The sequence below is a fragment of the Hyla sarda genome, chromosome 5 (assembly GCF_029499605.1).
Source record: "Hyla sarda isolate aHylSar1 chromosome 5, aHylSar1.hap1, whole genome shotgun sequence".
Lineage (NCBI taxonomy): Eukaryota > Metazoa > Chordata > Amphibia > Anura > Hylidae > Hyla > Hyla sarda.
Window position 1 is genome coordinate 130,628,243 of NC_079193.1, and position 17,024 is coordinate 130,645,266.

General features: G+C 43.0%; 1 protein-coding gene across 1 annotated transcript in view; it reads left to right on the top strand.

Moving 5' to 3' along the window:
• ADCY1 (adenylate cyclase 1) overlaps positions 1–7,876 on the top strand; it is a 605,827-nt gene extending 597,951 nt beyond the window's left edge. The window contains exon 22 of the transcript XR_008843996.1: positions 7,837–7,876. The gene's annotated coding sequence lies outside the window, so the exon portion shown is untranslated. The remainder of the gene's footprint in view (positions 1–7,836) is intronic.
• The last annotated feature ends 9,148 nt before the right edge of the window (positions 7,877–17,024 follow it).

Below are 17,024 nucleotides of genomic sequence, written 5' to 3' on the forward strand. Positions count from 1 at the left end.
TCACTCGTGGTGGACATACACAGGTGAGTAATAAATTATTTTCGTTAAAGGGGTACTCCGGCAGTTTTTGGTTGTTTAAGCTATTGCATTATCGTCTAATGTAGTTTACCTTGTCATGTTGCTGTTTATCTGTCGTTCCCTGCTGCGGTGTTGTCCCTACATTGTTTGTTGCTGTATTTTTGCTTTTTGCCTTGACTTCCGGTCTTAGTGCGTTTTCAAACTACATCTCCCAGTTGGCTTTGCGTCTTTGTTTCTGTCCGCTTCCCCTTGTTTTGATTAGTTCTTTTCTTAGTGTCCTACACCCCTTTCCCTCCTTCCATGTTTACCATATTCACGCCTTTTTTCTGATTTGGATGATTGTTATCCGCCCGGTGTCCTCCCCTTTTGTTTTGCACCTATCATATCCTTTGTTTACCTTTCTTGCTGGCAGACTAACTTGCTAGTTGTGCTCTGTGTGACGTTTCTGGCCCTGATTGGTTGCTGTTGGCGAGGCTCCCGATTCCGTCATCAGTCTGCGTTGTTGTCAAGGCAACTTTGCTGTTCCTGCCGTGTTCATCTCTGCTCAGGTAATTTTTCTCCATTCCTTTTTTTTTTTTTCTTTTTTTAATCATCTTTGATGTTGTGTTATGTTGCCTAATTGTTGTTATTGTCCATTATGTTATTTCGGGTATGTGTTTGTTGATGGCTGTGTTATTGTTTCTTTTTCCTTTCTTTCCGCTGCGGACATAAGCCGTTTATGCAGGATCACTGAGTTGTTCTCCTCTTTGTCGTAGCCTGTTTTATTTTATTTTATTTTTTTTAAATGCTGGAGGCAACATTTGTGAAACACTACAGCAGTGTTTTCCAAATTGTGGCCCTCCAGTTGTTGAGAAACTTCAACTTCTAGCATGCCTCGAAATATGTTGGCTGAGAAGCATTGCTGGGAGTTTTATTGTTTCATATGTGTTTGGCAATAATTTGATCATCACTGATGTAAGGACTATGTGCATTTATATTTTTCGGTTGTTAAACAGATAATCTGGGAAATGTTTTTATTGTGTTTTCCTGTCGCATGGATGTAATTGTTTGCAAAGACACAGACTACAGCATTTACATTGCTGCCTTGTGTGATAATATTTATATATATATATATATATATATATATATATTTGTGGTCGGTGCTCATAAAAATAGCGAGCCTACCCAACAGAACCTCACATTAAACTCCTATTCCTATTAATCCTGTAACCTATCTAGGCAGTTAGATGTGTGCCATATACTGCCGCGTAGGAGTACACCTGAAAAATAGAGGGCATACCCTGATGTGTAATGATAGTCATGGAGTGAAATGATATTGAGGGAGGGTTGGGTGGGACGTGAAGAACCCGCGGCGTCAGACACAGGAGCTGCCGCGGGTTCTTATAGCGAAATCCCCGCCCCTCCCACAAATACAGGCTAATAATAATTAGCCTTCACACTTGTGGTCGGTGTTCATAAAAATAGCGAGCCTACCTAACAGAACCTCACATTAAACTCCTATGCCTATTAATCCTGTAACCTATCTAGGTAGTTAGATGTGTGCCATATACTGCCGCGTAGGAGTACACCTGAAAAATAGAGGCCAAAACTCATAATGAGAACAAAGCGCTATTAACTCACATAGTAATCACCATACCGATGACTGAAATGCATCATCTATTTCGGACTATGGACTGGGGGTGCAGTGCACGTAATACTGGATTCCTAATGCCCACTATTTCTTAATCACGTGAGCTGGCACACCATGACGTGGCATTGGTACAGCTGCCCCAAAGCCTGGCGAGTGGCTGAATACAACGGACGGATCACAACCAGAGGATTTAACAAGAATACGTACATGTTTGACAAACCACGTAGTGGTGGTGATTGCCGCCCCCCTAAACAACAACAGCGGCGGCAGCTCCCCGTCGAATCCTTGACGTGCTGAAAGCAAGCTGGCAACACTCGAGCTGAGCGCCACTTGTGTAATTTGGAAATACCGTATGATGATAACTTGACCGAGCAATGACGTTTCACTACTACACAATTTCAATGCGTAATGATCTGCATCCCAACAAAGTGCATGTAACTTCTGCCATGCACCTGCATGTAAATTCCTCAGGCCTTAACTTTAGCCGTCCGATAGCCAAATGGGGAATTACCTAAAGCAACAGCTAACCAACCAGCCAACGAGAGCCGATGGCTAAAAGCTTGCGAACCTCCCTCATTGCGTACCCATCAAGGCAGAATGATGCATGGGACACAAACAATAATGTCCTGTCAGGGCAAAACAATGTGGTATTATTCTGGATACCTTGAAGAGTGGCAAAACCCGATGAATACAAATAGGAATGAAATGGCATGTGAGACATCCTCTGGGTATCTATTGCAAAATGTCGCGTAAGTATTCAAGGCTGCGTGTAGGAGGTTCTCTGTGAGCTGTAGATGTGACAAGCCTAAGAGAACAAACCCTATGCCCTATTTTTTTTTGTTTTTTGAATAATTACCTAGTCGCCAACCTAGACCTGTGACAGGTTGTCACTGTAACCAACCTGTGGAAGTGATCGGCAATGAGACCACTTAAGCAGAAAACGTGACGATGAAACTCAACCAACATGTAATTACTACCATTGTCAACCTAAGCCGATACAAACAAAAGCTCTACTGAACCAAGCTATGTCCCTGTATGCATGACCCGAATGCTAATTAAACAAATTAAAACGTAATTATGTTGTCACCCACCTGAAGTCGTGTCAGGTAGAAACTGAACCGACCTGTGACAAGCCGAAAATGAAAGACTCAACCAAATATGTAACTAATAGTACGACCGTTAACCTGAAGCCAAGACAGGTTGTAACCATGATTATATAGACGAGGCAACTCACAATGGAAAATAAAGCTATATCCCTTGTAGCACCACCCGACTACTGAATAACACAACACATAACATGACATTGCCGACAACCTGAAGTCGTGTCAGGTTACACCTGAACCGACCTGTAGACGTGACAGGCCGAAAAAACGAAAGACTCAACCAAATATGTAACTAATAATATGACCGTAACCTGAAGCCACGATGGGTTGTAACCACGACCGTAACAAACTAAGCAATTCTCAATGGAAAATAAATAAAACTCTAACCCTATGCATAACCCAATTGCTGAACAAACGCAACATATATAATGACATTATTGCCAACCTGAAGACGAGTCAGGTTGTATTCGGACTGACCTGTAGACGTGACTGGTCTAGCCGAATAAAAACCTCATCCAATATATATAGCTACTAGTATCTACGTGGCAAATAATAAACCGAAACCTATACCCTCGTATACACGACCCAAATGTTAATAAAACATGGTGACCCACCGAATAATGCGTGCCCGGATTCGCACAATGCTGAAAAAACCTGCTCAGTCTCAAAGACATGGGTAAATTGCCTAAACATCATAACATGGCACGGCAAGACCTCAAGAAACATATGAACCTAATGAACCTATGAATGTATAGCGAATAAGAACACCATAAATGCTTTGCCTTGTATGATTCCTTGACACATATGCAGTGCATGACAATATGAATGTGGGCCCGGCAAAATCTTTGGGACTATGCACCTTACTAACATATGCTCAAAACAACCCACGACCGTGTACACAGACCAACAATATGTGAGTATATACGGAACAAACTTTGAGTGCACACACAGAAGAAACTATATGAACGTATGGCTAGCATGAATTGTATGAGCGAGCATATGTAGTGAAAAACTATGAGACGATACACCGAACAACTTAAATCAACTACAAAAGCATATCCATAGAACAGATTAAGTGAGTATGCACAAAACTTTGAGTGTGTGCACTTGACAACTATATAAGCGAATACACAGAACAAACTATTTGTGCGCACGCACAGGACTAAATCAACGTATGCCAGAACAACTATGTGTGCATCTGCACAGGACTAACTAAGTGAGCATATGCCAAAACAACTATGCTCGTATGCATAGAACTAAGTGAGCATATGCCGTACAAACTATGTGTGCGTATGCATAGAATAACTCGGAGCGTACATACAGAACAAGCTATATGGGCATAAGCACAGACTAACTATGCGAACATGCAGGGAACAATCTAAATGCTGGTATATACGGAACACACTATGTGGGCACCTAATAATTATGTGAGCGTACGCACCGTTCAATGTTATGTGCGCGTATCCAAAGAATGAACTATGGATGTATGCCAGAACTACTGTGCACATATACACCGGATGACCCGTATGCGGGTATGCAGGGCTGCCACGACAACTCAAGAACAGGGCAATGAGAGTATGCACTGAAACCCTGAGCATATAGACCGAATGAATTATGTGCGAATACACAAACGAACTATATGAGCGAACGCCCAGAATAAACTATGCACGTAAACCCGGCGCTACTATATACAAATATGCACAGAACAATTATGTGCATATGTACAGAAACTATGCCGTAAAACAGCTATGAGTGACTGTACCAACAAACTTGACGAACTTATAGTCATGCCAACCACATGCGCACATGCACAACCAAAGCGCATGCACGTTTGGTCAACACCAATAACCAACGATATGCATGGATGCAGTAACTAAATGACCACATGCCTACGCACAAGACAACACTCCATGCACTGTACGAGCATGTGTGTGGTACAAATGCTACAAGCCCAATAACCCGCGCAAACACTGCAAGTGTATGTAGCACGCATGCCACGAGCGCACGCACAGCATGGCTCCCACGAACACCCGTGCAATACAACCCTACGAGCGTGCACCATAAAAACTTACGAGCGTGTGTACCGTACAACACCTACGAGCGAGTGTACAGTATAAATACTACGAGCGTGTGTATCGTACAACACCTACGAGCGTGTGTACTGTCTAAATCCTACGAGCGTGTACAGTACAAACCCCACGAGCGTGTAAACAGTATAAACCTACAAGCGTGTGTACCGTATATACACGCTACGAGCGAGCGAGTGTACAATATTTATGCTATGAGCGTGTGTGCCGTATAAATGCTACGAGCATGTGTACAGTATTAATGCTACTAGCGTGTGTACAGAATTAATGTTGCTAGTGTGTGTACAGTATAAATGCTACGAGCGTGTGTACAGTTTTAAAGTTGTGAGCGTGTGTACAGTATAAATGCTACGAGTGTGTGTACAGTATTAATGCTACTAGCGTGTGTACAGTATTAATGCTACTAGCGTGTGTACAGTATTAATGCTATGAGCGTGTACAGTATTAACGCTATTAGCGTGTACAGTAAAAAATGCTACGAGCATGTACAGTATAAGTGCTACTAGCGTGTACAGAATAGATGCTATTAGCGTGTGTAGTGTAAAAATGCTACTAGCGTGTGTACAGTATGAAAACTACAAGCGTGTGTACAGTATATAAGCTACTAGCATGTGTACAACAAAAAATGCTACGAACGTGTGCACAGTATTATTGCTAGGAGCGTGTGCACAAAATATAAATTCTGCGAGAGTGTGTACAGTATAAATGCTGCAAGCGTGTGTACAGAACGCCCACTGCAACCTAACAATAACCTAACTTACACAATCAACTGACAAAAGTGAAGATCGCACCATGATGGAAAGACCACCTACTAGCGCCCCTCCTTTTTTTTTATACCCCTACTGTAACATGGAAAGCGGAGCAGTCAGAGAGCAAGCTGACATATAATTAACCCCTTACAGTAATGCGCAGAGCGGAGCAGTCAGAGAGCGAGCTGACATATAATTAACCCCTTACAGTAATGCGCAGAGCGGAGCAGTCAGAGAGCGAGCTGACATATAATTAACCCCCACTGTAACATACAGAGCGGAGCAGTAAGAGAGTGTGCTGGCATATATTTAACCCCTACTGTAGTGTGCAGAGCGGAGCAGTCAGAGAGCGAGCTGGCATACCATAAACCCCTACTGTAACGTGCAGAGCGGAGCAGTAAGAGCGTGCTGGCATATACTTAAACCCTTACTGTAATGTGCAGAGCGGAGCAGTCAGAGCGTGCTGGCATATAATTAACCGCTTACTGTAATGTGCAGAGCGGAGCAGTCAGAGCGTGCTGGCATATAATTAACTCCTACTGGAATGTGCAGAGCGGTGCAGTCAGAGCGTGCTGGCGTATAATTAACCGCTTACTGTAATGTGCAGAGCGGTGCAGTCAGTGTGCTGGCATATAATTAACCCCTTACTGTAATGTGCAGAGCGGAGCAGTCAGAGAGCGAGCAGAGTATGAATAATATGGGTGCCTGTACAGTACTACCAGCGTCCATGCAGATACTACAAGCGCATGCACTACATGAACGCTACTAGCACAACATTGTGACGTGGCCTGAACCAGCCCATATGTGAATGGCATAGCCCTAGCTGGCTATCCAGCCCCATGCCCTATCATATAACAAAACATTATAGCATGGCCCGAGCTGGTGACTACCCCACATTGAATGCCGTCTTTATGTAGCGTGGCTCGGGCTGGCAACTACTCCATATTAAATGCCACGTTTATGTAGCGTGGCTCGAGCTGGCAACTAACCCATATTAAATGCTGCGTTTATGTAGCGTGGCCCGAGCTGGCAACTAACCCATATTAAATGCTGTGTTTGTGTAGCGTGGCTCGAGCTGGCAACTAACCCATATTAAATGCCGTGTTTGTGTAGCGTGGCTCGAGCTGGCAACTAACCCATATTAAATGCCGCATTTGTGTAGCGTGGCCCGAGCTGGCAACTAACCCAAATTAAATGCCGCGTTTATGTAGCATGGCCCGAGCTGGCAACTAACCCATATTAAATGCCGCGTTTGTGTAGCGTGGCTCGAGCTGGCAACTAACCCATATTAAATGCTGCATTAGTGTAGCGTGGCTCGAGCTGGCAACTAACCCATCTGAAATGCCACGTTAGTGTAGCATGGCTCGAGCTGGCAACTAACCCATATTAAATGCCACGTTAGTGTAGCGTGGCTCGAGCTGGCAGTTATCTATTTACTAAACACCGCGCTATGTAGCGTGGGCCGAGCCGGCCGCAGAATGGGCCGGGCTGAACGGGGGGACCCCTGCGCTCTGACTTACCTTCAGAGCAAAAGGAAGGCCAGGATTCGCTACCCCCGCTCGGTCCGGCCGCTTAACCACACCACTAATAATCGAGCCCCCAGAAAATTATAAACACCAGGGCTGGACTGACTGAGGTCCCCCCGAAGCTGCGGTTTACCTCCGGAGCGAGGAGGGCACCGCCGCATGCCTCAGTCAGTCTCAGCCACTTACCCACGCCAACTCGGAGCGAACTTCCGGTCAGCTGACCCGACAGTCAGCTGACCATCGATGACGTGAAGAACCCGCGGCGTCAGACACAGGAGCTGCCGCGGGTTCTTATAGCGAAATCCCCGCCCCTCCCACAAATACAGGCTAATAATAATTAGCCTTCACACATATATATATATATATATATATATATTTTTTTTTTTTTTTTTTTCCTATAGGCTTCTACACTTTTTTTGTTTTTGATAAAACATCTTCAAGATTATCATAATTCAGTATTTACTCATAATAACATTATTATGGCTGTAGGAACAAATACCACCACCACCATCAGTAACACACTCTATGATGATGCTTCACCGCAGGTATTTTATTTTTTATTTTTATTTTTTTGTTATTCATAGTTGTAAAGCACATGTGTATTTAGATGCTAGCTTACTTGAAATGGTCACCCTAGTGCGATCCTGTTCTTTTTCTGGCATTCAAAATCTGTGTTTTTTTTATTTTTATTATTATAATGTTTCAATGTTTTTTCAATTTCAGAGTGTAGATGTTGCCTTGTTACAAGAGTTGCCCAGTGTGTCTATGGTAAATTATCAGCAGGTAAGTTGTTTAGAGCATTTTTTTTTTCTTGAGAGCTTTAGAAACCTTTTTTTAGGTAAATTAGATGAGTTGCCCATAGCAACCAATCAGATAGCTTCTTTCATATTGCAGAGGCCTTTTCCAAAATTAGAGCAGCGATCTGCTTGGTTGCTATGGGCAAATCAGCAACTTTTCCTCGAAACAGGTTTGGATAAATCTTCCCCCTTGTCTTTAGGATGTAGATTCCTATAAAAATGTTGCCCCTAGCAAAAAATCATTTCTTATCATTGATTTCTCCAAATGGCTCCAAAACCTGGAATGTAGTTATGTAGTTTGCTATGGGCAGCTCATCAACTTTGCCTATGGACATGTTTCGAGAAATCACCTCTGTTTTTTACATGTTTATGTGGTTTTTGCGATCCTGGTCAAAGCTTTTCGAAAATTTTAATCATGTTATTTTTGAACATTTGTGCCTTTTTCTTTTACAGATGTTGGAGTAATTGTATCTTGTCGTTGATACATAATGCTTTTTTTTTTTTTAAATACACAATTTTGTTTTTTCTTTTTGCAACAGTGTGTTTGGTATAGTCAGCTGTATTTCTCACCTTTGCTTGTTCCATTGCTGATTTTCTAACATTATATTTTTGAAATTTTTCTTGCTCTTTTTATTATGCCACCGGCGTGGGGTTTTTTTTTGTTCTTTTTTATACTAACCTGATCTGTCAATTTTAAAATTTTTGCTAACATTTACAGTCATCTTTCACAACAACATAGGTGCATGTTTGCAGTATGTGTTGACTTACCCCTTATGTTATTTGTATTATAAGTTCTATCATCTACTCTTGGTCTCTTCACAGGCTCTCCCTACTGCTCTTCAGCAGCTTCATAGTTACATAGTTACATAGTTAGTACGGTCGAAAAAAGACATATGTCCATCAAGTTCAACCAGGGAATTAAGGGGTAGGGGTGTGGGATGGGATTTTATATTTCTTCATAAGCATTAATGTTATTTTGTTCCAGGAATGCATCTAATCCTGTTTTAAAGCTGTTAATTGTTCCTGCTGTGACCAGTTCCTGAGGTAGACCGTTCCATAAATTCACAGTCCTCACGGTAAAGAAGGCGTGTCGCCCCTTGAGACTAAACTTTTTCTTCTCCAGACGGAGGGAGTGCCCCCTCGTCCTTTGGGGGGGTTTAACCTGGAACAGTTTTTCTCCATATTTTTTGTATGGGCCATTAATATACATATTTACGTTTATCATATCCCCCCTTAAACGTCTCTTCTCAAGACTAAACAATTGTAACTCCTTTAATCGCTCCTCATAGCTAAGATGATCCATGCCCCATATTAGTTTAGTCGCGCGTCTCTGCACCCTTTCCAACTCCGCAGTGTCCCTTTTATGGACAGGTGCCCAAAACTGAACAGCATATTCCAAGTGAGGCCGTACCAATGCTTTATAAAGGGGAGTATTATGTCCCTGTCCCTTGAGTCCATGCCTCTTTTGATACATGACAATATCCTGCCGGCTTTGGAAGCAGCAGCCTGACATTGCATGCTATTCTGTAGTCTGTGATCTACAAGTACACCCAGATCCTTCTCTACCAGTGACTCTGACAGTTTAATCCCCCCTAAGACATACGATGCATGCAGGTTATTAGTACCCAGATGCATAACTTTACATTTATCCACATTGAACCTCATTTGCCAAGTGGATGCCCAGACACTTAGTCTATCCAAGTCATCTTGTAACTTATGCACATCCTCTATAGACTGTACCGTGCTACAAAGCTTGGTGTCATCTGCAAAGCTAGAAACAGAGCTGTATATACCATCCTCTATATCATTGATAAATAAATTAAACAACAGCGGGCCCAGTACTGAACCTTGGGGTACACCACTAAATACCGGGGACCAATCAGAGTACGAATCATTGACCACCACTCTCTGGGTACGATCCATGAGCCAGTGTTCAATCCAGTTACAAACTAAAATTTCCAAACCCAAAGACCTTAACTTACCTGTCAGACGTCTATGAGGGACAGTATCAAATGCTTTAGCAAAATCCAGAAACACTATATCCACAGCCATTCCTCTGTCAAGGCTTCTACTCACCTCTTCATAAAAGCAAATTAGATTGGTTTGACAACTTCTATCCTTAGTAAACACATGCTGGCTATCACTTATAATACAATTATCCCCTATGTATTCCTGTATGTAATCCCTTATAAGTCCTTCAAACAATTTACCCACAATGCACGTTAAACTTACCGGTCTATAGTTTCCTGGGGAAGACCTAGAGCCCTTTTTGAAGATTGGTACCACATTCGCCTTGCGCCAGTCCCTTGGCACAATACCAGACACCAGAGAATCTCTAAATATCATGAACAGGGGTACAGATATTACTGAACTTACCTCTCTAAGAACTCTTGGGTGCAAACCATCTGGCCCTGGAGATTTGCTTACATTTATATTACTTAACTTACCTTGTACCATCTCTACATTAAGCCAGTTCAGTACATTACATGATGTGTTACCAGCACTGACCTGGCCAATGTCAGCTCCTTTTTCCATAGTGTATACAGAACTAAAGAACCCATTCAGTAGCTCCGCCTTCTCTTGATCGCCTGTGACAACCTCCCCATTATCATTATTAAAGGGTCCTACATGCTCTGTCCTTGTTTTTTTTGCATTTATATATCTAAAAAAATATTTAGGATTAGTTTTGCTTTCTTTGGCCACCTGTCTCTCATTTTGAATTTTTGCTGTTTTTATTACATTTTTACAGATTTTATTAAGCTCTTTGTACTGTTTAAATGTTATCACTGACCCATCAGATTTGTATTTTTTGAAGGCTATTTTTTTGTTGTTTATTGCTCTTTTAACATCATTTGTCAGCCATGTAGGATTTAGTTTTAATCGTTTATATTTGTTCCCCTTTGGTATATATTTAGCTGTATAGTTATTTAGAGTTGATTTAAAGATGTCCCATTTACCTTCTGTATCAGTATTTGACAACACCTCCCCCCAGTCTACTTTTTAAAGTTATATGTTTTTGCCTTCCCCGCCTGTCTTTGTTTTCTACATTTTAAGTCAAAAGTAACTATATTGTGGTCGCTATTACCAAGGTTTTCCCTCACAGTTACATTACCAACCAGCTCTTCAGTCACGTTTGGATGCTGTTAACCTGTCACACCCCTGGTCATTTCAAAATGACCCCCAGTGGGGCCCACGAGAAAGACGGCCTATGCGTATGGCTGATACAGAGGGTCGGCTTTTGAACACTTCATGGTGCTGTTGTCAGAATTGCTGCCTAATGCCCAGCGTGGAAGAAAGTAATAGCTGTCAGGAGTATGGGCGCATCAAAGAATTCATGGGAGACCTAACTTGTGTATGCATGCATCATGAAGTGGAGCAATTTGTTTTAAATGAAAGACTGCTTAGACATCACATCAATGTTGACAGTATAATCCCCTTTAGTGAAATGCCACGCAATCCAAACCAGTAAGTAGGTATAGACATTGTTGTGTACAATTGTTTAGCAAACAAGGGTCACAGTGTATGTGTGTTTTGAAGATTACTCAATTCAGGTTTGTGTTTTTTTTTTTTTTTTTTGGGGGGGGGGGATTTGTTACTAAAAGGTTATGATGTAGCTTTATCCAAAAATATACATAAAGGGTAAATTTTTTGTTTGCCAAACACTAACATTTTACTCAGATTTGTAGTTTGGAGGGGGAGAGAGGACTGTAAGGACCCTTGCAACATCACATACCATATTCAAGATATTGTCTTCTAATGCACAATATTTACAGTATCATGAAAATCAAGGAAAGCAGATCCTCGATTGGAAATACATTTTGTTTTTGTACTCACCTTTACCAGGGATATTTTTTTATTTGTTTTTGAAATTTTTATTATAATAAAAAAATCAGCGTGCTACTTAGGTTTTGGGAACAGACTACACACTTGCAAAGTTTACAAATTTTTAGCATTGTACCCTCATCAAATAGCAAGCAATCATCATGCTTGCCTATGACACATGGCCCGATATATGCTCAACAAATAAACAGGGACCTTTATTTCTTTGTGTGTGGCCCAGCATACCTGCTTTCTTCTTCATTTTTGGTACAGGATGCATGGTCTATGTATTAGGTAGATGTGTGTGTGTGTGTGTGTGTGTGTGTGTGTGTGTGTGTGGTAAGGTAGAGTTTATTATAGTGAACACACACATACTTACATCATACCTAATTTTGGTTGGTGATTCTTCATGAACAATGCTCCTCTGGATTATATTTGGCAGTGTTTACATGAAGATCTACGTATTATAACACACAATTATTTATTCTAAAAATCCGTCTTTATAATTTTTTAGTGTGTTGCCTATGCTTCACATCTGGGTAAATGTTTTGAAAAGTTTTTTTTTATTTGTAAGGTAAATATGCTTTGACATTCTAATTTCAAAAAGTAACATATCATTTGTCTTTTCACAGACACCTACGCTGGCTAGCCTACCGGTCCTTCACCGCCTTTATACATGGACATTTGGGTAAAGCCAAACTTGTCCCACTTCCATCCGAAGAACATTCCCTGATCCGCACGGAAACTACACTGGTTTCCAATGGATGAGTAACTACTAGAGATGAGCGAACTTTTAAAAATTTCGATTCGGACGATTCGCCGAATTTTCCCGAAAAGTTTGTTTCAATATGAATTTGTTCGCAGCGAATCGATATTAAAAAAGGCTATTTCTATCCTACATACAGCCTCTATAGGAGTATAGAAGACTTTGCTGTGTCCTAAAACACATATGGAGTGTGCTAGGGTAGTGAAATAATACTGTTATTGAGAATAGCATGCAGATTACCGGCATCGCTCTTAGAATCACTTCCGCACAGCAGCACAATGACAGAGCCTGGTGGTGGAATCAGTGTCAGGAGACCATATAGTGACTGAATGAGATAGCGTGGAGGTGTTGGCAGCATGAGGACACCATATAGTGGCTGAATGGCACAGCGTGGAGGTGTTAGCAGCATGAGGACACCATTTAGTGGCTGAATGGTACAGCGTGGAGGTGTTGGCAGCATGATGACACCATTTAGTGGCTGAATGGCACAGCGTGGAGGTGTTGGCAGCATGAGGACACCAAATAGTGGCTGAATGACACAGCTTGGATGAGGCTGAAGCATGAGGACACCATATAGTGGCTGAATGTCACAGTGTGGAAGTGTTGGCAGCATGAGGAGACCAAATAGTGGCTGAATGGCACAGTGTGGAGGTGTTGGCAGCATGAGGACACCATATAGTGGCGGAATGGCACAGCGTGGAGGTGTTGGCAGCATGAGGACACCATATAGTGGCTGAATGGCACAGCGCGGAGGTGTTGGGAGCATGAGGACACCATATAGTGGCTGAATGGCACAGCGCGGAGGTGTTGGCAGCATGAGGACACCATATAGTGGCTGAATGGCACAGCGTGGAGGTGTTGGCAGCATGAGGACACCATATAGTGGCTGAATGGCACAGCTTGGAGGTGTTGGCAGCATGAGGACACCATATAGTGGCTGAATGGCACAGCGTGGAGGTGTTGGCAGCATGAGGACACCATATAGTGGCTGAATGGCACAGCTTGGAGGTGTTGGCAGCATGAGGACACCATATAGTGGCTGAATGGCACAGCGTGGAGGTGTTGGCAGCATGAGGACACCATATAGTGGCTGAATGGCACAGCGTGGAGGTGTTGGCAGCATGAGGACACCATATAGTGGCTGAATGGCACAGCGTGGAGGTGTTGGCAGCATGAGGACACCATATAGTGGCTGAATGGCACAGCGTTGAGGTGTTGGCAGCATGAGGACAGCATATAGTGGCTGAATGGCACAGCGTGGAGTTGGCTGATGCACTAGTACACTACACACCAGGGCTTCACAATCCCCCCCCCCCCCCAAAAAAAAAAAAAAAAACAACACAATATATGACATTTTTGACAAAGATTTCTCATAGGTAGCACCCGCTATCCAAAAATTAGAAATTTCCAGACCCAGGCCCCACCTCTGCGACATCAGGAACCCATATATTGCCTGAAGGACACAGCCTGGAGTTGGCTGATGCACCAGTACACACCAGGGCTTCACAATTCCCTCCAAAAAACAACAACATTTTAGAAATTTTTTTAAGAAATACCTCTGTGTAAGAACAAGCGCATATCCAACAGTTCGCAAGACTCTATAATGCAGGACGGTTGACCACCCAAAGATATTCTTCTCAAAAATAATAAACCACACAATGTTTGAATTTTTTTTACAAAAACTAAGTCAATATGTATGTAAGCGCAACTGTCTCCAAAAGATCAGATCACCAAAGGACTTTTTTCACCCAAAATGATGAAGCAGAGTTCAAAATTCTATTTTATTACCGATAAAATTATCAGTAAATAAAAAAAAAAAAACACTACCCAAGAGTGTTTAATTACCCCATACATTACACCAGGAGCAGTCAGGAGTAGGACTCAGCAGTACCCAAGAGGCTTTAATAACCCCCTACCTTTGCACGATCAATTGCGAGATCGAGCAATACAAGGTGCGTTATGCTCTCAGATTTTCGGGGCCGCAGGCGCGCTCCACTGAACGGATTAGCGTGTCTCTATCTTTCATCGACCGGTGCTGGTAACCCGCTAACTCCAGGAAAGGTAAGCTGCCGCAAAGCAGGTGGTCTCCCCCAGGCACGTTTGGCTCCAGAATTTCCACTACTGCCACACCACTGCCAACCGTGCTACCGCCTTGCTGACTCAAGGGCAACCTGCAACTCTCTTCTCCCGATGATGAACCCCCCTTCTCCTGAGATTGAGCAATAACAGGTGTGTTATGCCCTCAGATGTTCGGGGCCGCAGGCGCGCTCCACTGAACGGATTAGGGTGTGTCCATCTTTTTTGGTAGCACCTGCAACACAAAAATTTTAAATTCACAGACCCAGGCCCCACCTCTGCGGCATCAGGAACACATAGATTGCCTGAAAGACACAGCCTGGAGTTGGCTGATGCACGAGTACACACCCGGGCTTCACAATCCACCCCAAAAAAACGCAAAATATTATTGAAATTGTCTGACAAAATACCTGTTTTTTAAAACAAGCGCATATACAGCAGTTCAGAAGACTCTATAATGCAAGATGGTGGACCACCAAAAGACATTCTTCTCAAAAATAATAAACCACACAATGTTTGAAATTTGGTTAAAAAAATTATTACATACGCATCTGTCTGCAAAAGATCAGATCACAAAAGGATTCTAATCGCCAAAAATGATTAAGCAGAGTTAATCCCTCTCCATATATATATTATTTTTTTTTTTCATAAAAAAATCACACGCAACAAGTGTTCCGTTGTGTAACGGTTAGCATTCTGCAAATTTCTATTTTATTACGGATAAAATTATCAGTAAATTTAACAATAACACTACCCAAGAGTGTTTAATTACCCCATACATTGCACCAGGAGCAGTCAGGAGTAGACCTCAGCAGTACCCAAGAGGCTTTAATAACCCCTTACCTTGCCCGATCAATTGCGAGATTGAGCAATACAAGGTGTGTTATGGCCTCAGATGTCCTGGGCCGCACTAGCGCTCCACTGAACGGATAAGCGTGTCTCTATCTTTCAAGGACAGGTGCGTGTTGCACGCTGAAACCAGTTCGTGATAGGGATCTGGGATTGCAATTATTTAACCTTAAAACGAGGAATTACCAGTAAGTGAGGGTCATAAGCTGGCGTTGATTAAGTCCCTGCCCTTTGTACACACTGCCCGTCGCTATAAGCTATTGGATTAGTTATTGAGTTGGTTAGTGAGGTCCTCGGATCGGCCCAGGCGGGGTAGGAGAAGGCCCTGGCAGAGCGCCGAGAATTTAACGATCATTGTTGAAATTTGCATTAAGCATGTATTTAGCTACTGCTAAACTTCAAAAAATTATAGGCCCAAGGCCTGAGGCACCAGGGAGGCAAGTAGTTTGTGAAAGACACAGAATGAGTCTGGAGCAGTCATTCGCAGTACCCAAGAGGGTTTCATAACCCCTTACATTTAAAGATCAATGTTTACATTTGCATTAAGCATGTATTTAGCTACTGCTAAACTTTAAAAAAATTATAGGCCCAAGGCCAGAAGCTTCAGTTTTCCCCATATTAGGGGCATAGTTGTCCCCCAGATTAGGCAGCATAGATGTCCCCCAGATTAGGAGCATAGTTGTCCCCCAGAGTAGGCAGCATAGTTGTCCCCCAGAGTAGGCAGCATAGATGTCCCCCAGATTAGGAGCATAGTTGTCCCCCAGAGTAGGCAGCATAGATGTCCCCCAGATTAGGAGCATAGTTGTCCCCCAGAGTAGGCAGCATAGATGTCCCCCGGATTAGGCAGCATAGATGTCCCCCAGATTAGGAGCATAGTTGTCCCCCAGATTAGGCAGCATAGATGTCCCCCAGATTAGGAGCATACTTGTCCCCCAGAGTAGGCAGCATAGATGTCCCCCAGATTAGACAGCATAGATGTCACCCAGATTAGGCAGCATACATGTCCCCCACATTAGGAGCATACTTGTCCCCCAGAGTAGGCAGCATAGATGTTCCCCAGATTAGGAGCATACTTGTCCCCCAGATAAGGCAGCATAGATGTCCACCACATTAGGAGTTTAGTTGTCCCCCAGATTAGGAGCATAGTTGTCCCCCAGATTAGGCAGCATAGATGTCCCCCAGATTAGGAGCATAGTTGTCCCCCAGATTAGGCAGAATAGTTGTCCCCCAATCAGCGCGGGCTGGTCAGAGCCAATCAAAGGGCTGTATGTGGCAAGTGGGCCGTACAATGCCCAGGTCTGCCCCAGAGGGTTTCATAACCAACCACAATAGAGAACATTTTGTTGAAGGAGCATGGTCAATCTGCTCAAATCCATCTGTCGTTGGTGGCTGGAAATCCTGGCTGATCCATCCCTGATTCATCTTGACAATCGTCAGTCTCTCCACATTTTTAGTGGACAGACGAGTTCGCCTTGGGGTGACTATGGCCTCGGCCGCACTAAACACTCGCTCTGATGGCACACTACTGGCCGGGCAGGACAGCTTTTCCAGGACAAACTCCGCTAGTTGCAGTCATAAATCGAGTTTGGCTGCCCAGAAGTCCA